This window comes from Thamnophis elegans, chromosome 16 (genome assembly GCF_009769535.1).
Source record: "Thamnophis elegans isolate rThaEle1 chromosome 16, rThaEle1.pri, whole genome shotgun sequence".
Classification (NCBI taxonomy): Eukaryota; Metazoa; Chordata; class Lepidosauria; order Squamata; family Colubridae; genus Thamnophis; species Thamnophis elegans.
Genome location: NC_045556.1, coordinates 22,125,745 through 22,146,909, shown reverse-complemented (window position 1 = coordinate 22,146,909; position 21,165 = coordinate 22,125,745). Strand labels below are relative to the sequence as shown.

The following is a 21,165-nucleotide window of genomic DNA, read 5'->3' as shown; positions in this document are numbered from 1 at the left end:
GCTTCATCTTGGAGCTCAGCTAGATGCTGCTATCTCTCCATCCTTTGCCTTAAATCAGGTGTGACCAACCTGCTGCCTGCAGGCCCTGGATCCGTTTAGTGACCTTTTGAGTTTACAACAGCACGAAAAAAAAAGGACTCGTGATTGTTTTCACACCTAGAACCATGCAACATCCCCAGGGTCATATCATCAAAATTCCGACGCTTGGCAATTGACTCATATTTACGACAGTTGCAGTGTCCTGGGTTCACTACGTGAGCCACTTTTGCGACCTTCTGTAAAAGCAAAGTCATTGAGGTGGTCAGATTCTCTTAACAACCATGTTACTAACTTAACCCGTGCAGTTCTTCACTTAACCACTGTAGCAAGAAAGTGTATAACGTGGCTCAAAACTCGCTTAACAACTGTCTCGCTTAGCAACAGAAAGGTTGGGTTCAGTTGTGATCGTCAGTGTAGGAGTAATGCTCCTGAACAATTTCTGATAGCAGAATTTTGTTACCTGGTTACTACTCATTTACTTTTCTTAATAAGCAAATGGCTGTGTAAAATTTCCAGCAATGCCCAGCCAACCAGGGAGGAGGAGCCCTGTGGGAAATTAACCTTGAATTGTTGCTCAACCACAAGAAATTCAGGATTGCCCCCAACACACAGACACATACACACATACACACACATAAACACACACACACACATTCCAAGGAACCTTACCTGTCTGATCCCATAGGGAACAAGCAGTCTGTGAAGATTCCTCTATTATAGGCAGAATATAATAAAGTAGTTAGCTTGAAATCTACATTTCTGGATCTGGTTGTTTTTTATCCATGATGTACATCATTAGAGCTGTGGTGGCACAGTGGTTAGAATGCAGTATTGCAGGCTGACTCTGCCTACTGTCAGGAGTTCGATCCTGACCAACTCAAGGTTGACTCAGCCTTCCCTTCTTCCAAGGTCTGTAAAATGAGGACCCAGATAATTGGGGGACAATATGTTGACTCTGTAAACTGCTTAGAAGGGGCTATAAAGCACTAACAAGCAATATATAAGTCTAAGTGATATTGCTATTGCTATTCTATTCTATTCTTTCTACTGTTTTTGTAATTTTGTTCTGTTCTATTCTGTTCTATTGCTATGGTGGCACAATAGTTAAAATACGGTATTGCAGGCTGTCTCTGCCTACTGTCAGGAGTTTGATCCTGACCGAAGCAAGGTTGACTCAGCCTTCCATCCTTCCGAGGTGGATAAAATGAGGAACCAGATTGGGTTCACCGACAAAAGGGCGACCGACAAAAGCGCGCACGACGAAACCGTGGTGACAAAACCGCGAGTTCTAAACCGCGCCGACGAATGAGCGCTGAAGCGCGCTGACAACAGCGTGCCGACAGAAGCACGCTCTAAACCCTAACCCTAATCCTAAACCTAAACCTGACCCTGACCCTAACCCTTACCTTAACTTAAATTGCGCTTCTGTCAGCGCACTGTTGTCGGCGCGCTGTTGTCGGCGCGTTGATGATGTTGAGGTTTTAGTGCCGTGGTTTTGTCGGGGCGTTTTTGTCGTGCGGGCATTTGTCGGGTCACGGCCAGATTGCTGGGGGCAATACGCTGACTCTGTAAACTGCTTAGGGAGGGCTGTGAAGCACTAAGAAGCAGTATATAAGTCTAAGTGCTATTGCTATTCTATTCCATTCTATTCTTTCTACTGTTATTTTGTAATTTTGTTTTGTTCTGTTCTATTCTATTGCTATGTTGGCACAATAGTTAAAATACGGTATTGCAAGCTAATTCTGCCTACAGTCTGGAATTCAACCCTGGTTGACTCAGCCTTCCATCCTTCTGAGGTGCATAAAATGAGGACCCAGATTGCTGGGGGGGGCAATATACTGACACTGCAAACTGCTTAGAGAGGGCTGCAAAGCACTATGAAGAGGTATATAAGTCTAAGTGCTGTGGCTGTTTTTGGGCACTCCCCCCCTTCCCCCTAAATCATAGCCAGAACAAATTGCAGCAGCTGACCAACTGTGCTGATTTGCTCAGTCCAATTCCAGGTTCTCAAATCAGTTCTGGGTGTTACCTTCGGCTGTAAATTTTCCCTTTCAGCCACGCTAACCAAGCGAAAGTCCTCTTGTTTGGGCCGCCAGACTCTGGCAGGCTTGAGAAAGGGAGGCCTGTGTTCTCTTATTCACATTTTAGGGGCCAAGATGGAGAGAAAGATCATGAGTGAGGCGGGAAGCATTTGCCAGCCAAGGGCCTCTTTATTTCAAGAGGCCGGCAGTTTCTGCCGTCCCCGGCCTTATTTTTAGAAAGGGCACTGCGGCTTCATTGCCATGATTAGAGGATCATGCTGAGTAACAGCTGTGCAAGCCGAGATGAAAAACTCTTGTGTTGGAGGAGAACCTGGTCACTTTTCTTCAAGCTCATAGTAGGGTAGGATAGAGAATAGAATAGAATAGAATAGAATAGAGGGTAGGATAGGATAGAAAATAGAATAGAATAGAGGATAGGATGGAGTAGGGTAGGGTAGGATAGGATAGGATAGGATAAGATAGAGAATAGAATAGAATAGAATAGAATAGAATAGAATAGAATAGAATAGAATAGAATAGAATAGAATAGAGGATAGGATGGGGTAGGGTAGGATAGGATAGGATAGGATAGGATAAGATAGAGAATAGAATAGAATAGAGGATAGGATGGGGTAGGGTAGGGTAGGGTAGGATAGGATTGGATAGGATAAGATAGAGAATAGAATAGAATAGAATAGAATAGAGGATAGGATGGGGTAGGGTAGCGTAGGGTAGGATAGGATAGGATAGGATAGGATAAGAGAGAATAGAATAGAGGATAGGATGGGGTAGGGTAGGGTAGGGTAGAATAGGATAGGATAGGATAGGATAAGATAGAGAATAGAATAGAATAGAATAGAGGATAGGATGGGGTAGGGTAGGGTAGGATAGGATAGGATAGATTAGAGAATAGAATAGAATAGAAAATAGGATAGGATAGGATAGATTAGAGAATAGAATAGAAGATAGGATAGGATAGATTAGAGAATAGAATAGAATAGAAAATAGGATAGGATAGGATAAGATAGGATAGATTAGAGAATAGAATAGAATAGAAGATAGGATAGGATAGATTAGACAATAGAATAGAATAGAAAATAGGATAGGATAGGATAGGATAGAATAGAAAAAACAGAGTTGGAAGGGACCTTGGAGGTCTTCTAGTCCAACCCCCTGCCTAGGTAGGAAACCCTATACCATTTTAGACAAATGGTTATCCAATCTTTTCTTAAGAACTTCCAGGGGTGGAGCACGCACAACGTCTGTAGGCAAGTTGTTGCACTGATTAATTGTTCTCACTGTAAGGAAGTTTCTCCTTAGTTCTAGATTGCTTCTCTCCTTGATTAGTTTCCACCCATTGCTTCTTGTTCTACCCTCAGGTGCTTTGGAGAATGGGATGCAATCTGGGTTGTGCAGCCAAAGTCTGGAGATGGCGACTGACCTCAGTTACAGACATTGTACAGCAGGGGTGTCAAATTCAAGGCCCACGGGCCAGCGGGGTCCTTAGATCTGGCCCACCCTGGAAACAGTGAAGGACCAGCCTGCAGTGCCTCTGCCAGCCAAAATGGAGCTCGGGACGGCCACACACACACACACACCCCGGCTCCATTTTTGGCAGAGGGCTAGCAAGCCAAATTTAAAAATAAAACAAAATGAGAATTTTTTTCCCCTTTTGCACCAAGGTGGCACAGTGGTTAGAGTGTAGCACTGCAGGCTTCTTCAGCTGACTGCTAGCTACAGTTCGGTAAATCAAATCTCACTGGCTCAAGGTTGACTCAGCCTTCCATCCTCCTGAGGTGGGTAAAAGGAGGACCCGGATTGTTGGGGGCAAATGGCTGACTCTGTAAACTGCTTAGAGAGGGCTGTAAAAGCACTATGAAGTCTAAGTGCTATTGCTATTTGCATGTGAACATGCAAGAAGGGAAAGGAAAGGAGAAAGGGAAAGAGGAAAGACAAAGAAAAAGAAGGGAGGATGGGAAAAGAGCATGGAAGGAAAAAGAAGAAAAGGTAGGTAGGTAAGAAAGAAGAGAGGGAGGGAGGGAGGGAGGGAGGGAGGGAGGAAGGAAGGAAGGAAGGAAGGAAGGAAGGAAGGAAGGAGGGAAGGAAGGAAGATTATAATAAGAGTGAGGAAGGGTCTGAGGGAAGTCCTACCTTAGCACTTGGCCACTATAGGTGCCCTCGACACAAATGATATCGAGTTGTCATGCCCCCTCCTCCCAGGTAAAACACAACCCTGTTGTAGCCCCCAATGAAATCGAGTTTGACACCCCTATTGTACAGTCTACTCTGCCTTCTCCCTTTGGCTGATGGGCATCACACTGGGGCAGAGGAACCGGCAGGGTTGCCAAATAAATGGTTGAAATCTTCCCAAATCAGAAGGCAACATTGATCAATAAACACAGAAGGAAGAGGAGGAAAAAATGGAGGAACAGGACAATATTACTCTGTTTAGAAACTGGGTGGATCTAAAACTGTCAGAAACATAGCCTGGGAAATATAAAGTTTGTTAGGCCAGCAGGATTTCGCTCTGAGCCTCTTGATTGTTGGCTTGACTAGCAATCGTTTGCTACCCAGATAATCACTAGTTAAGAATTGTGGTTTCTGTAAGAAGAAGAAGAATATCTGCAAGAAATATCATCTGCCTGCAAGCAAAGAACTGGTTGGACCTTGACAGGCAAAGTGATAGAAAATGAAGATGCTAAAATGCACAGGGACTTTAGAATTCAAACAGACAAGCCCTCGCAACACAACATTGCAAATGTAATTCTTAATAAGAAAGACAGAAAAAGAAAAAGGACATGGCAGCACCTGCAGACAGCAGAACTCAAGAGAAAGAACTGGAGAAAATGGCAAATAGAAGTAGATTGGCTCTGGTAAAACATCCCAAAGGTGCTTTTTCAAGAGGCAACTGGACTTTCTGGTTTTTTAAAGACATTTCGCTTGTCATCCATTCTTCATCTCTGACTGGATGGTGGGGAATGGAAAGATTGATACTCCTTGCAGACAGCTGCTCATTTGCATCCTTTTAAAGGGTCCTTGAGGCCACTTGGAGATTTATCTGTGTCCTCAGGGTCACCTGAGTGGTGCAAATGGGTGTGGAGCTTTTTGGGAATTGCTGAAAGGACTGGGTTGTGGAGCTGTGCTTTCTGCGGGATGTTTTGTGCCCTGTCTCTTCACTGTTGAATGCAAGCGTGGGCTGTGTGGATGAATCTGTGTTATTTGCATCGCAAACTGGAGCCCAAATGGTTCCTGCAGTCTGGAAATCCATTCATACTCCTGCACAATTCGAAGGTTGTTCATCCCAAAGTGTCATCCAAAGTTCATCCTTAAATGTCTGTGGCAGAGGTGTCTGCCATAGTTCCCGAACTTGGGAACTTTAAGACTTGTGGACTTCAACTCCCAGAATTCCCCAGCCAGCCTGGTCTATGGAGATTCTCAGTCATCCAGGCCATGGTTGTCCCAAAGGTACTTTTTTCAAGAGGCAAGTGGACTTTCTTGTTTTTCTTTGAAGACGTTTCACTTCTCAGTAAACAGTAAACAATAACAAAGTTGGAAGGGACCTTGGAGGCCATCTAGTCCAACTCACGTCCTTGCTCACGTAGGAGACCTGTACTAGGGATTAGAACCGCTGAACTGCCGATGTTTCTGATCAACAAGCTCAGTGTCTTAGCCACTGAGCCACCAAGTCAAGAAGCTTCTTCAGCTCTGGCAAAAGACAACAAAAGTAGTATCAATAGTGATAAGTGCCTTGGGGGTGCAATCCCAAAACATCTGGATAAACACCATTGGCATTGACAAAATCCCCATCAGTCAATTGCAAAAGGCAGTTTACCCAGGGAAGGACTCAGTAAGTAAATTAAAATGCCATATCCAGTCTGAACATCAGAATGGCTGAGTCACCAAGCATCATAATATACCATTGGTATTGATAAAATCGCCATTGGTCAATTGCAAAAGGCAGCTTTGCTCGGAATAGCTTACATCCTGCAGTAATACCTCTGACACCATCCAATATCCACATCTGCCTATTCCAGGTAGGGAAGGACTTAATATGCCAAAATGCCAAATCCAGTCTAAACATCTGGCTGGCTGTGTAATGAACAAGGATAATAATTTATTAAATGTATATGCTGCCTAACTGCCAGTTCATGTAAAACTTTGCTTCTTTGCCAGATTTTGTTGGATAAACTGGGGTGTCACAAAAACAGGAGCCGGGGGAAGCCACCAGGAGATATAACTCCTCCAACAGCCTCCTGGGCTTGAAGTAAAGTGAGGTAGCTTCTCTCTCTCTTTCTCTGAGCTACAAAAAGCAAGTTACAGCTACCTACTTTTGGTGATCAAGACAAGAGTCATTGCCACCTGAGAAATGTAGAGCAACTTCACAGCATCACCATGTCTCCACATTACTATTATGGAACACCATGATGGTTAGATAATTCCAGGAGATGCCATGGTTTTCTTGTTCAGGAGTGACCAAGGACAAGAACATCAGTTCCACAGATAAAAGCTTATCTTTGTTGTTCTCTGTAAATTCTGAATTCTGTGCTGTCAAGTTGGCAACCTTATATCTTAGTGGCCACCCAGAGCTGTATGGGAATTGAGCAGCTTCCAAATTGAATCTAATTAACTAAATGAAGCTTACCTCCTCTCTAATATGTGATCCATGCAATAAAGTACGATCTTCTAGAAGATGGGTGTTTTTTTAAAACTTGTTTTAGAAAAAGGACTGAATTGAAAGTCTATGAAAATTGAACTTACCCATTTTAGGTCATTTGTGATAACACTTCTGATGAGGTCATCATTCCTGGAGGTAGGGGATAACTGAGACATGCCATAGTTATTTTACATGTTGAAGATTTCAGGTTAAGTGAGCAGGGCCTGCAGTGGGACACTGAGTTGAAGAATGACCGGTCTTCAGGCAGATGGACAGTCCTGGGGTTGACTGACACAAGCACATTACCAATATTTCTCTCTCTCTCTCTCTCCCTCCCTCCATCCCTCTCTCTCCCTCCCTCCCTCTCTCTCTCTCTTTCACACACACACACACACACACACACACACACACCCTGCATGTATACACTAAGGATTCTATTATTCTGCTATGCATTTTCTATTGTGGAAAAATGGGAGGAGGGATGGAAGGATCGTACAGAGTTAGATGCATGTAACTATAACAACATTCTTTCTAGAAAACCAAGGTCATCCTTTGCCTCTGAACCTGACCGGAACTGGATGGGTGGAACTGCCAGCATGGCAGTGGGAGATTGGACCATGGGGTGGACTTGTGGGTGTGTGGACAAGATCTTGAACTTTTAGCTAGATGGGGGAAACCAGGAAGCTTTCAGATTCAGGTTTTCCCAGATGTGCCAACATGGCTCTCTTAATGAATTGTAACTTTGAGCAATACTTTGCCTTGGACTCTGATTTACTTTGGGATGCTATTTGGAACACTAACAGTGCATTGCTTTGAATGCAGCAATAACAAGGGGCTTCAGTGGACACTAACCATAAAGAATTTATCTGCAACCCCTTAAATCAAATCTTTCTTTTCCCCAAATTATGCTGTACCTGCAGAAGGCAGGTGTCAAGCCAACAAAGTAGACCAGACCAAGAAATCAATGCCATGTACTCAACATAACTTTTATTATAAACCTTTAGTAACAGAATCCTGCAATTCTCAATAGGCTGCCGCCTCCTGCCCACCCTCTTGTGTGAACTAGGAAAGGGCTTGTCTGAGTTGTTTTCTCAAATTACTTTCCTGGTCCAGCCTCCAGGCCCTCTTATCCGAGGTGAGAGAGCCGAGGTGGCACAGTGGTTAAATGCAGCACTGCAGGCTACTTCAGCTGACTGCAGTTCTGCAGTTCGGCTGTTCAAATCTCACCGGCTCAGGGTTGACTCAGCCTTCCATCCTTCCGAGGTGGGTAAAATGAGAACCCGGATTGTTGTTGGGGGCAATATGCTGACTCTGTAAACCGCTTAGAGAGGGCTGAAAGCCCTATGAAGCGGTATATAAGTCTAACTGCTATTGCTATTGCTATTGCTATTATCCGACTGCGGCCTTGATGGCAGCTCTTCCTCCTGTCTTCCCTCTTCCCTCTAAAGCACTGGGAAAATCCTGGGAAAATGTAGCAGCTTGAAGAAGTTCCAGGTTGGCACTTAGTTTCCATGCTCCAAAGTTTGTCCTGTGTAAAGTGTTGCACAGCTGTAATAGAGCTGCCATATACCACAAAAGCTTTCCTTTCTATCATTTCTTTGTTTTCAAATGGCTAAATGTGCTTCACCTGCTCAGGGGAGAAAGCTCTTCAATGAGTAGAACCAGTGGTGAGAAAATGATTTTTAAATGATTTTTAACAACCAATTTGCCAACCTACTCAGAAAGTTAACAACTGGTTCTCCCAAAGTGATGAATCCCAACAATGGGTAGAACCATCCATGGGACCAGACCCAGAAGATTTCCATCCTCCTATAGTCAACCATGTTTGCCCTCTGCGACATCATCTAAGCCTCCTTCTATGCTCCCTGATTGGCTGGAGCCATACTTCAAATTGGAGCAATGTGAGGACAAAGGCATTATGAATCATATCAAGTTGAAATATTATTTTTTGCTCTGCTTTACACAGAAAGTATGTTGGGCTAATTGTAGCATTGTGTACCAATAAGAAGAACTTGAATAAGAACTATTAAGGGCTACTTAAAGTATAATATTCATCCTGAAACATTTAGACATCTGGAGAGCATGTTTAAAACATAGAACATTGGATAATACGGTTGGAAGGGACCACAGAGGTCTTCAAGTCCACCCCTGCTCAAGCAGGAAAGTCCATACCATTCCGGACAAGTGGCTGACTAGTCTTTCCTTGAAAACTTCCAGTGGTGAAGCATTCACAACCTCTGGGGAAAAAAGCCAAACCACTGATTAATTGTTCTCACTGTCAGGAAATGTCTCCTTAGTTCTAGGTTGGCTTTCTCTTTAAGGATCTCCCACCCATTACTTCTTGTCCTATCTACAGATGCTTTGGAGAATAAGTTGACTCCCTCTTTTCTGTGACAGCCCCTCAAATTTTGGAAGGCTGCTATCATGTCACTCCTAAGCCTTCTCTGTTAAGCTTGTTGTTGTTGTTAGTTGCAAAGTCGTGTCCAACCCATTGTAAACTCATGGACAACATGGTATTGGACCTGGGTACTTGAGAGACCGCCTGCTGCCAATTATCTCCAATAGACCGATTAGATCCCACAGATTAGGCCTCCTCCGAATTCCATCCGCCGGCCAGTGTCGACTGGCGACTACCCGGAGGAGAGCCTTCTCTGTGGCTGCTCCGACCCTCTGGAACGAACTCCCCGTGGAGATTCAAACCCTCACCACCCTCCAGGCCTTCCGCAAAGCCCTTAAAACCTGGCTGTTCCAACAGGTCTGGGGCTAAAGAGCTGTTGCCCCCGTCTCGAATGGTATGACTGTCGTGTTTTAAATCATGCATTGTTATGTGTCGTTTTTAATCTTTGTCTGTATCCCCCTTCCCTGGTTTGAGTTGTGAGCCGCCCTGAGTCCCCTTCGGGGGAAAAGAGCAGCATATAAATATAATAAACAAACAAACAAACAAACAAACATTCCTCCAGGCCTTCCTGTCCTCTACCATCCTCTGGAGCCCATTTAAGCTCACATCTTCTGCTTCGGTGATTCCATCCAGCCACCTCATTCTCTGTCGTCCCCTTCTTCTTTTGTCCTCCTTCGTTCCCAGCATGAGGCTCTTCTCCAGCGAGTCCTTCCTTCTCATTAGGTGGCCAAAGTCTTTGAGTTTCCTCTTCAGGATCTGGCCTTCTAAAGAGCAGTCAGGGTGGATCTCCTCTAGGACTAACCGGTTGGATGGCCTTGCAGTCCAAGGGACTCGCAGGAGTCTTCTCCAGCACCAGAGTTCAAAGGCCTCCATTCTTTGGCGCTCAGTCTTTCTTATGGTCCAACCTTCACAGCCATACCCAGTTCCCTCAAGCGTTCATTGTACATGTTGAGCCTGTGGACTCCTGATGATATTTGTTACTCTTCTGTACTCTCTTTCTAGGGAAGACCTACAGTATCTCCGTGTTTCTCAACCTTGGCAACTTTAAGATTGGTGGACTTCATCTCCCAAAATTCTCCAGCTGGCTTAAAGTTGCCAAAGTTGAGAAACACAGACCTAGATGTTCCCTTATGATCTTTCTAGAAACACTGCATATTTTTGAATTGTAGTGACAATTCAATAGTTCGGCTTTCCTTAACAACATGTTCACTTTTTTACAAGCAAGGTTTATTTCCTAAACACGGAGAAGCATTCAAGCTTACATTTCCTATTTCCTTCCCTCTGAGATGGTGCAGCACGAACAATTCATAATATTGTTCAACAAATATTTAGTTTGATTCTAAAATTTGCCAGCCTGAGTGGAGTGGGGTAAAACAAATAGTTTAAAAAGCCAGGTGAAAATGATTTCTCATGTAGCTTCTCCTATTTGCAAAGTTTACAAATCAAAGATTTCTGGTTTGTGGTTGCTAATCCCATGGATTAAAAATATCAGAGCCAGATGTTTGATTTTCGTACTACTGTTTGAACTTGAGGACTTGGTCCTCCTGTCCGTTTCACAAATTAGGCCTCATAAATTTTGAGGCATGAATTTCTTGGAGGAAAAAAGCGGAAGGTGTTGAAACGGTCCTGAATTTCAAAACTAATTAGACGTGGCCTAGAAAAAGATCAGAAAAAGTACTGGACTTTGGAGGCCCTCACTTGTGGGATGTGGACAATTTGGGCGTTCTCTTTATCATAGTGGCTAATGAAAATCCGATCTTAAAAAGTTATTCTGTGTGTTCATCTTCACACATGGGACTCCTATTGATGTCAGTTCTGGGCCGCAGATCAAGGCAAAGAGAAATAACTGCACGGTTTGAAATGCAGGTTCTCAAGATGTTGCTCATTAAAAAAAACCTCACAGGGGAAATAATATGAATGAAGTGAGGGGCGGGGGGAATAGAAAGCAGGAAGAAGAATTGTGGGCTTGTGCCTCGAAGGCTGTTTCCATCTTCGGCTTTTCATTGGAGTCCACCACATCCCTCACTATTCTTGAACCAAGTCATGAGAGATTGTAATCACACCTATAGGCAAAGGTGAGGATTGGCAGCTGATTTACCCAACATGCTTCACGTAAACCAGGGGTATCAAACTCGATTTCATTGAGGGCTGCATCAGGGCTGTGGGGGTGTGGGGCAGAGGTGGGTTCCTACTGGTTCAGACCAGTTCGGCTGATACATGTCTATACCAGTTCTATCCTGTGCGCTACCATCTTTATTTTCTGTTCTGCACATGCGCAGAACAATCTTCATTGAAAAAATGTAATTTTGCCCCCTTTTTAATGCTGTGCACATGCCAGTCCCAGAGAGGTCCCAGAGATGGGCCATTTTTCACAAAAATGGAGGCCTTTCTGCCTTCCCCAGCCCCCAGAAGGATTCTGCAGGATTCAGCAGGGCTAGGGGAAGGCAAAAACTCCTCCGTTTTTGCAAAAAATAGCCCATTTTCCACCCATTTTTCACAAAAATGGTGGCATTTTTGCCTTCCCCCAGCTCTGCTGAAGCCTGCAGAGTGTTCCTGGGGGCCGGGGAGGACAAAAACTTTTTTCTTATTGGGTAGTTTGCAGGCGTTCCCTTAGCTCCGCCCCCTCCTTGTCAAAACCTTTCACTACCGTTTCGGTGGGCATGGCTTGGTGAGGAGGTCATATGAGTGAGTGTGAGTGAGTGACATCAAGTTGGCCATGCCCACTCAGTCACATGCCCCCCATCTAGCCACACCCACCAAACCGGTAGTAAGAATTTTTGAAACCCACCCCTGGTGTGGGTGGCTAACTGGGTGTGTGTGGCCAACTGAGTGGGCATGGCCAACTTGACGCCACTTCCCAAACTGCTGGCATGTTTCCTCTTCGCATTGAGTATACCGGGCCGATATTGCATTGGCCTGATCTTTCTTTGCATTGGGTAGACTGGGCCGAAGCCACCCTGGCCCGATCTTTCCCCTTCGCATTGGGTAGACCAGGACAGCCCCGTGGGATGGATCTGACCACATTGCATGCTGGATTTGGCCTGCAGGCTTTGAGTTTGACACCCATGACGTAAGGATTGAGTAAACCCAATTTGGAGGGTTGGAAAAGATGTCGAACAATCAAGTAACAGATGGTTGTATTGAGCTGAAGCACAAACAAAAAACTCCAAATCCCAGTTAAAGATAATAGGTTTATGGTGCAGTTGTTTGGACTTTAAGTAATGATGTGCTTTGTGTAAATCCAGCCAATGTGTGGCTTCAGGGATATCCACAGCAGAGGTGGGTTCCTACCGGTTCAGACCGGTTCAGCCAAGTAGGTAGTAACTCGGCCCCACAGACCTCCAAACTAGTTCTATTGGCAACGCCATAAGCTCCGCCATTTTGTTTTTGGCTTCTGCGGATGCGCAGAATCACTTTTTTCACTACTGCGCATGGGCGCATAGCCCGAAGCATGTCCTTGAGCCAACCGGCAGTAAAAGAAGCTGGAATCCATGCCTGAGATTCCACAGGGAGGGGGGGAGTCAAAAAGACTCAAGCTGGACTTCTTCAGCTCTTTGTATGTTAGCTCTAACATACAATCCCAGGTTGAGCTGCAATGATGGCTATGAAGTTGAAAAAGATGCCCATGATTGGATGGGAGGAGATGCTGGAGTGTAACAGATAAGACTAGCTTTGAGGGCTGAACATGGACCAGCCCAAAGCGAAATCTGTGCTGTCACTCAAACACCAAAACAGGCTTCTTCTCTCTTGTGGCCACATTAATTCAGAAGAACTTAGTAAGAGGAGAACTTTCTGCTTTCGTTACTCAGGGGAGGCCTCTTTCCATTTTGAGAGAAGCAGCGGCTTTGACAATCAGCTGGGAGTATTTTAACTATGTTGCTGAGCAGAGGATACCTGGGTGAACGGAAACGCTTTGTGGAGGAAATAAGTTGCAATGGCATCATTGTTTTACTAATGCAGACAGTCGGCTTCTTCTCAGCTGTTATAGCCATTGACTATAGCCGGCATGTAGTTGTCACTGAATTAATGTGAAATTGTTGGAGTGGGTTTTACTGAAGAATTTGTGTAACGTTCTGCAGGTGGTATAACCCACAGACCATGGATGGTACTGGTCTGTGGCCTGTTAAAAACCAGGGTGCCAAGTAATACACCCACAGCAAGCAAAACTCCGAGGCAGGTAGATTCCTCACAGAAGAGTTTTATTGGATAGAGCATATTGGCACAGTTCTGGTGAAAACCGACTCTGAAGATTCCCTCACTCTTCACCTAACTAAAAGTAAAAGTTTTCCCCTTTCCCAAAACAATCAGTTACATGGTCCAATCAAGGTACCGTTTGGTTGCCTAGTAACACCATTCCTCTTCTCTCCAACCAGGTGTGAGAATGTCCTTGGTTCCTAGGAGAAAGGATTTTGTTTTGGCCACAAAACCCCAGCTATCTCTATTCCCCTCTCCCTCTCCCTCAGCTCCAGTGTGGCAACGCTGAAGCCTCAAGATGGCTTCAGTCAGCTTAGCTTCAGGGTTGACACTGGGCTGCGCAAGCGAGTGAAGCTTTATCTGCACATGGACAGGATCCAGGGAGCAGGTGAAATATTCCCCCCTTTCCCCAGTCTATAGAAAACATTTTTTCACAGAACTGGTTCTTGTTGCCCAAAGTTTGGGGGTATAAGGCATCGGTTTCACCAAAGCCTCCTGGACAGAAGTTGGAGAGAAGACATACCCCTAAAAGCATCCATGTGCTGTTGTGATGCCAGCCCCACCCCTGTGCAGGGGTCATGACATCACTCAGACAAAGAAAAGGGGTGTATCTTACATTGCAATAGCACGATGCTGCTTCTACCATTTTGCTGAAAGCAACAGATTCTGGAGACTCCTCTGATATCCTCAAGATAAACATCCGTGAATGGAAACTAATCAAGGAGAGAAGCAACCTAGAACTAGGGAGAAAGTTCCTGACGGTCAGAACAAGACAGTGAGGGACTAGAGGCTAAACTGTATTACGAATGCTTGTGGGAACTGGGTGTGTCTATAATGAAAAGAAGGACTAGGGGTGACATGATAGAAGTCTTCCAATACCCAAGAGGCTGCCTCAAAATGAGATCAACCTATTTTCCAAAGCATTAAAGGACAAGACAAGGAACAATGGATGGAAACTAATTAAGGAGAGAAGCGACCTGGAACTAAGGAGAAACTTCCTAACAGTGAGGACAATTAGTCAGTGGAACAACTTGCCTCCAGAAATCATGGACGCTCCATCACTGAAGGCTTGCAAGAAGAGATTGGACAGCTGCTTGTCTGGAGTGTATAGGACCTCCTGTTTAAGCAAGGATTGGACTAGAAGACCTCCAAAATACCTTTCAACTCTTCTTATTCTGTTATCTCTCTTTTTAAAAAAAAATAAATAAATTAGTGATGTGTATATCGACACTTGGGAACGCCAAAAGCCAGTTTTATGAGCAAGGATTAGTACACAAGATGCAGGGGATGGGATGCAGTGGCTCAGTGGCTACAACACTGAGCTTGTCGATCAGAAGGTCAGCAGTTCAGCAGTTCGAATCCCTAGCAGTTCGAAAGCACATAAAAATGCAAGTAGAAAAATAGGAACCACCTTTGGTGGGAAGGGAACAGGATTCTGTGCTCTTTCGGCATTTAGTCATTCTGGCCACATGACCATGGAGATGTCTTCGGACAGCACTGGGTCTTTGGCTTAGAAACAGTACTGAGTACTGCCCCCTAGATCCAGAAATGCCTAGAAAGCATGTGCAGAGGAATCTTTATCTTAACCAAAATTGGATGCAGTATTCCAAGTGTGGCCTTACCAAGGCCTTATAAAGTGGTACTAACACTTCACATGATCTTGATTCTATCCTTCTGTTGATGCAACCTAGAACTGTGTTGGCTTTTTTGGCAGTTGAATCTAGAGGGGTCTTGAGACCAAAAGATTTGAGAACCACTGTTCTAGTGCAGGGCTCCCCAAGCTTGGAAACTTTAAGACTTGTGGACTTTACCTCCCAGAATACATAATATAGCACCACAATATTTTTTAAAAAATTCTGGGCGTTGAAGTCCACAAGTCCTAACATTGCCAAGTTTGGAGAGCCCTGCCCTAGGGGCATAATACAGAAATCTAAAAGCCTGTCAGAGTTTCCTTCTGCCTTTTTCTTCTAACTTAAAGTAATCCAAGGTCAGTTATTCTGAGGCTTTCCCCCCACCACTTCCCCGTTTCCCGGAGTGAACTGCCATTTATTTTCTCCGAAGAGCTCCTGCGTGTCTTCATCAAGTTATCTCCAGGATTCTGCCCACAGATCTCCGCTCTCTCTCAAACCCTTTGGGTCCTCACACGGTGGTTGCCAAAAGATGGCTCAGCAAAAGCAAGCCCCTCACTTTGAAGATGCAACACGGAGTTATTAAGCATGCAAACAACCAGAGCCTGCAGTGCAAAACTTTGGCAGCCTGCTGAGCAGCCCTGAGCATAGGCACAGCCGCACTTTCTGTAGGCATAGCCTGCTAGATTTCAAAGACTAGACAAAAAAGAAAGCAGGCAAATGTAAAATCCAGCATGAGATTAGAATTATTATTTTTTTTGACCTTCTCGTTATTTATTCCTTTCTACTAGGTCAGCATGCTGGCTCTCCTATCTTTAGGATACGGTCAGTGGAGATCAACAATCTAGTTTACTGATTCTTGATGGATTCTTCCCCTTGTTGCTACTCAGGCCCAGCCCACCTTGCTGTTCTGATTGTTATCTCTCAGGAGCAATTTCAGCCGTTCACACATATGGGGTGGGGGGGCATCTCACAGGTCTGGTAGTGAAGGCAGTTCATGTATGTGGGGGGAGGTGCATTTTATTAACACGAGAAATGATAGTAGCTCTCTCTACTGCACTGAAGGATCAGGTGATGGAATGCATGTACAGCTGAGATCCTGGGGTTCAGAGGAAGGATCTTAGGTGAGGATAGGACCCAGGTGGGGATGGAATGGACAGGAGAGTGAGGAATATGAATTCTGATAAAACATTTTCTCTTGTCTTCATTTCTTTGCCTTGACAATTAAGAGCTTTGCTCCTTTCCTGTCTCACTGAAGGGAGGGGGGTGTTGCTGCCTCAGACAAAAAAATTCTTAACTGCTTTTACTTTACTCTGCAGAAGGAGGGGGTCGCGGGGGAGCTGCCTCAGATTCTGCTCTGCAATAGGAAGGAGGGGGCTGCACATTAACAGCGAGACAGAAGTTAGCACCTTAAAACCACTAGCCAGGATATTAGGAACAAGAATAGCTTGTTTATAAGAAAACCCACATAGCTGACACATTTGCAAGATATCCGTGACCTGGGGTGAAAAACAAGTGATGTGATATTTAGCTATGTAACATAACAAGTATAAGGGTTTAGAGTGGGTTGAAATCCAAATAACCAATCAATATTATCTGTTATGCATGCATTATTAGGGGAACGGCAAAGGGTTGAATGCGACCATCCCTTGACTATAAAAACTGTTGTAAGATTCTAATCTTTGGCCCATGGTTAACTCTTCAAACCGGGGTCGTTATATCTTGGTACCAAAATAAAAGTGTAATTTTGTATCACACCTTGTGTCTGGTGACTTATCGGCTTCGACACCAAGCAAGAGCCCAGATTTGGGGACAACAGCACTAGTGAAGTCGTCCAGTTCTGGTCACCATGATATTTCTGCTTGGCAACAGAAATTTTGAACTCCGTTGTGGTGGTAAGCCAAGGACCAATTGCAATTCAGGCAGTGGCCAGGAGAATACTGACTTAAAGGCACCAATATATAGAAGTATTAGAGATGGAGAGTGATAGAGACTGATTTTGAAAACCTGACATGAAAGAGAAATTCAGGCTAAGATCTAAGCACCCAGTTCTGTATTTTATGCAGAGGAATTAGAACATTGTTGTTGTTAGTTGCGAAGTCATGTCTGACCCATTGCAACCCCATGGACAATGTTCCTCTAGGCCTTCCTGTCCTCTACCATCCTCTGGAGTCCATTTAAGCTCACACCTATTGCTTCGGTGACTCCATCCAGCCACCTCATTCTCTGTCATCCCCTTCTTTTGCTGTCCATCTTTCCTGGCATTAGGTTCTTCTCCAGGGAGCCCTTCCTTCTCATTAGGTGGCCAAAGTCTTTGAGTTTCTTCTTCAGGATCTGGCCTTCTACAGAGCAGCCAGGGTTGATCTCCTCTAGGACTGACTGGTTGGATGGCTTTGCAGTCCAAGGGACTTGCAGAAGTCTTCTCCAGCACCATAGTTCAAAGGCCTCCATTCTTTGGTGGTCAGCCTTTCTTATGGTGCAAACTTCACAGCCACTCATTGCAACTGGAAAAACCAGAGCCTTGACTAGACGCACTTTTGTTGGCAGGATGATGTCTCTGCTTTTTAGTAGGCTTTTTCGGGCACTCCGGCACCCACGAAGAGCAGCTGGCCGGCATGTCGGAAACCATAAGAGCAGCTGGCAATGGCGTGCATGCCCACAGAGAGGGCTCTGTGTGCCACCTGTGGCACATGTGCCATTGGTTCGCCATCAGGGGTATAAGGTCTTCTATCTTGAGCAGGAGATTGGACTAGAAGACCTCCCAGTTCTGTTATTCTGTATTCTGTCTAATCTACATGAGGCCCAGAGGCTTGTTCAAAATGACTCTTGAGGGACCTTTGGGCACAAAGCTCTGCATTTACAACAGGTGATTAACTGAATAATTCCCCTATGCTGGCTTCTCACACCACGCTGGAGCATAAATCTTGGCTTACCAACCACGGTTTCTGGATTTGCACAACATTCTAAGCCAAAACCACACCACCATGGTCGTTTTGGAGTGCCCTTTGGGAAAGAAGAAGGCAAAGTCTTTCCGTGGGACCATTTTGTGTGTTCCTTAGTGAATAATCCAATGTTGATTAAGCTTGATGGGACTCTTCGCCATCACGGAGAGAAGTTGCCGTTTGCTCAGCAGTCGGGAAAGAGGAATTAAGGAATGTTCATGCACCAGTAAAGGAGCACTGAGAAGCAGTGAGTTTAAATGCCTGCTGGCAGATGTGTTGAGCATGCTTTAGAGGAGCAGGTTAAACCCACACTTGTTTTACAGTCTGCTCTTAGAAAAATGATTCATTTGAGTCCATTTTTTTAAAAGAAATCTGTGATAAGTTAGCCAAATTGGAGGTTTGATTGGGCATGTTTTCGTAGAAGAGCTTTTCAAGGCAGCTCAAGGGTGTTGTGTTGCTTTTCTTAGACACATTAAAAGTGCTTAGTGTATCTGTTGGAAAGTTAAGTACTTGGAGGAGCAAAGACTCAGTTTTCTGCACTTCCTGGAATTTCCATGCAACACTGAGCAGTCACAGAAGTGCATTTTTCCTTTACTTCCTGGAATGACCATGCAATCAAGCCACACTGAGTAAGCTAGAAGATCAGTGACATGGTTTTCTGCACTTCCTGGAATTTCCATGCAATGAACCCACACTGAGTAGTCTACAAGAGTTGTGACGTGGTTTTTTTCTGCACTTCCTGGAATTACCATGCAACAGTGAAGAGGCCAGAATGCATTTTTCTACACTTCCCGACAACAAGCCGCACTGAATATTCTACAGGACAGTGGCATGGATTTTTGCAGGTTTTTTTTAAACAGATTTTTAAATTATTTTTCCCTTCTACAACACCTTACAGTCATTACATCAACATTGTTATGTCATCATAACTGTACATGTATATAATATTTCGTTTCTATATTTACACACCTTTATACACAGTTCTATATATATTTATATATAGTTTTTTGGCTTAATTAATTTTATTCTTGTTTTGCAGCCATTTGTACCAATTGTTCCAAATTTCATAATATTCCGACTCTTCTTTACTTCCTGGAATTACCATGCAACACTGAACAGTCCACAACAAAAGTGGACTTTTTCTTTACTTCCTGGAATGACCATACAATCAAGCCACACTGAGTAATCTACCAGAGCATCGGCATGGATTTCTGCACTTCCTAGAATTACCATGCAACACTGAACACTCAACAAGAGCAGTAATTTGGTTTTTTCTGCATTTCCTGGTTTTGGAAATACTGAAAAAAAGAAGCAGTATTCTTTTGAAGAGGCTGGCATTGCTAAAAGTCCATCAGGGATAGAGACATTTCAACCTTTTTATAATGCTTCATTTGAAGTATAATTTTATTCTCTTTCATTGGTCAAATCTGGCCAATTGTTCTGCCTCAGTTTACCTTTTCCAATAAGCAACTGAGTCAGAAGATCCTTTAACAGCAATTTATTAGAGTTCTCTGATAAAGTGGGGTCTCCCTGTGATATGAAAAGGGGGAACCTGAAGAAATGGATTCCATTTACTTTTGTAGGTTAGCAGAACAAAGAACTTCAAAGCAAAAGCTGATAGGTTTAGAAGTAGTCACCTGTTCAGTTATGTCACAAGAATTCCAGCATCAAATAATATGTGAGCATAGCCATAGAGCATTGCATTCTGAGTAAAAGTAAAAGAAACACTTGCAAAGTAAAGCATCAAAATAGGTATGGGTAAGATACATTCTCAGCAGTTTGCAAGGTTGACTTTTTTTTGTTGTTCACGGGGCCTTAACAGGTTAACCGAGTTGGAAGGGACCTGCTAGGTCATCTAGTCTAATCCCCCTCTCAAGCAGGAGACCATTCTGACAAATGGCAGTCCAGTCTCTTCTTGAAAGTCTCAAGTGATGAAGCTCCCACAACTTCTGAAGGCAACTTCTGTTCCATTGGTTGATTGTTCTCACTGTCAGAAAATTCCTCCTTATTTCCAGGTTGAGTCTCTCCTTGATCAGTTTCCATCCATTATTCCTTGTCTGGCCTTCGGGTGCTTTGGAAAATAGCTTGACCCCTTCTTCTCTGTAGCAGCCCCTCAAATATTGGAAGACTGCTATTATGTCTCCCCTGGTCCTTCTCTTCCCTAGACTGGCCATGCCCAGTTCCTTCAACTGTCCACACTGCTGGCTCCTATTTAACTGGTGGTCCACTAAGACTCCAAGATCCCTCTCCCAGTCCCTGCTATTAAGCCTGGTTTCACTCAGTCTATTTGTGCACTTTTGGTTTTTCTTGCCTAAGTGTAAGACTTTACTTTTCTCTACATTGAATTTCATTTTATTAGATAGGACCCAGCTAGAGAACAACTAAAAATGAAACTGTTATCAAATGCTCTCCTGCTAGTCCTGGTTTCTGAAAGAGAGGCTTTTTCTGGAAGGTCGAGTCTTATTGTAAATTATTAGCAATACAATTGAAAAAGCAAATATAAAATACAAGAAAACCCATGTTAATTAGCCAGTGCTATAAAAATCATGTTTCAAGTACAGTATTACAAATCCATCCTCGTGTGGCCCTCACTTCCCAATCTGTTTATTCTCCCTCAAGGAATTCGTTCTAGCTAACCTCTATCCTATCAGAAAGCTACTAAAAAGATTTGAGCCCATCAGGATTCGTGGCTTAAACCCACTTCTATCCCTAGAACGAAGCAGGGCTAAACTCAGTTCATTACTGACTGTATAATTAATCTATTTTTTTTCTTCAATATACATAACTGCCTGGCTCCAAAATAGATTTTCCTGGAATGTAAATATGGAAATGTTGATAGTTTATGCCCCGCATAATTGTTGGAGAAATGGTTAAGTCAGTGTATAAATTGCCTTCCAGGGTTTTCCATTCCAAAGCAAAACACACATAGATCATCTCTTCTCCCCCCCCCCCCCCAGCCCTAAGTAAATATATTGTGCAACGGATAAATCAGCATTTGCATCTTGGCTGGTTATCTGAAAATCAGATGATTCAAAAGCTGTGTCTGTTTTGTAAGATCAGAATGTAAACAAAAGAGCCTCGTACCTCAAGAAACTCCTTTCATGTTTGGTGAAATGAGGATTTATAAGGTGAAATGCTTTCTAACCCCATCTGTCAAGCCATTAAACAAGATTCTTACTGTGCATTTCAATGTATATCAACCGAATGTTTTAAAAGGTCTTTATTCTTGTCGCCTTTATGGCCTCTTATAAAACAGGAGACATAAAATATACAGCTAACCCTTGACCTA

General features: G+C 43.9%; 1 protein-coding gene across 1 annotated transcript in view; it reads left to right on the top strand.

Moving 5' to 3' along the window:
• MEGF11 (multiple EGF like domains 11) overlaps positions 1-21,165 on the top strand; it is a 471,865-nt gene that overhangs the window by 348,136 nt on the left and 102,564 nt on the right.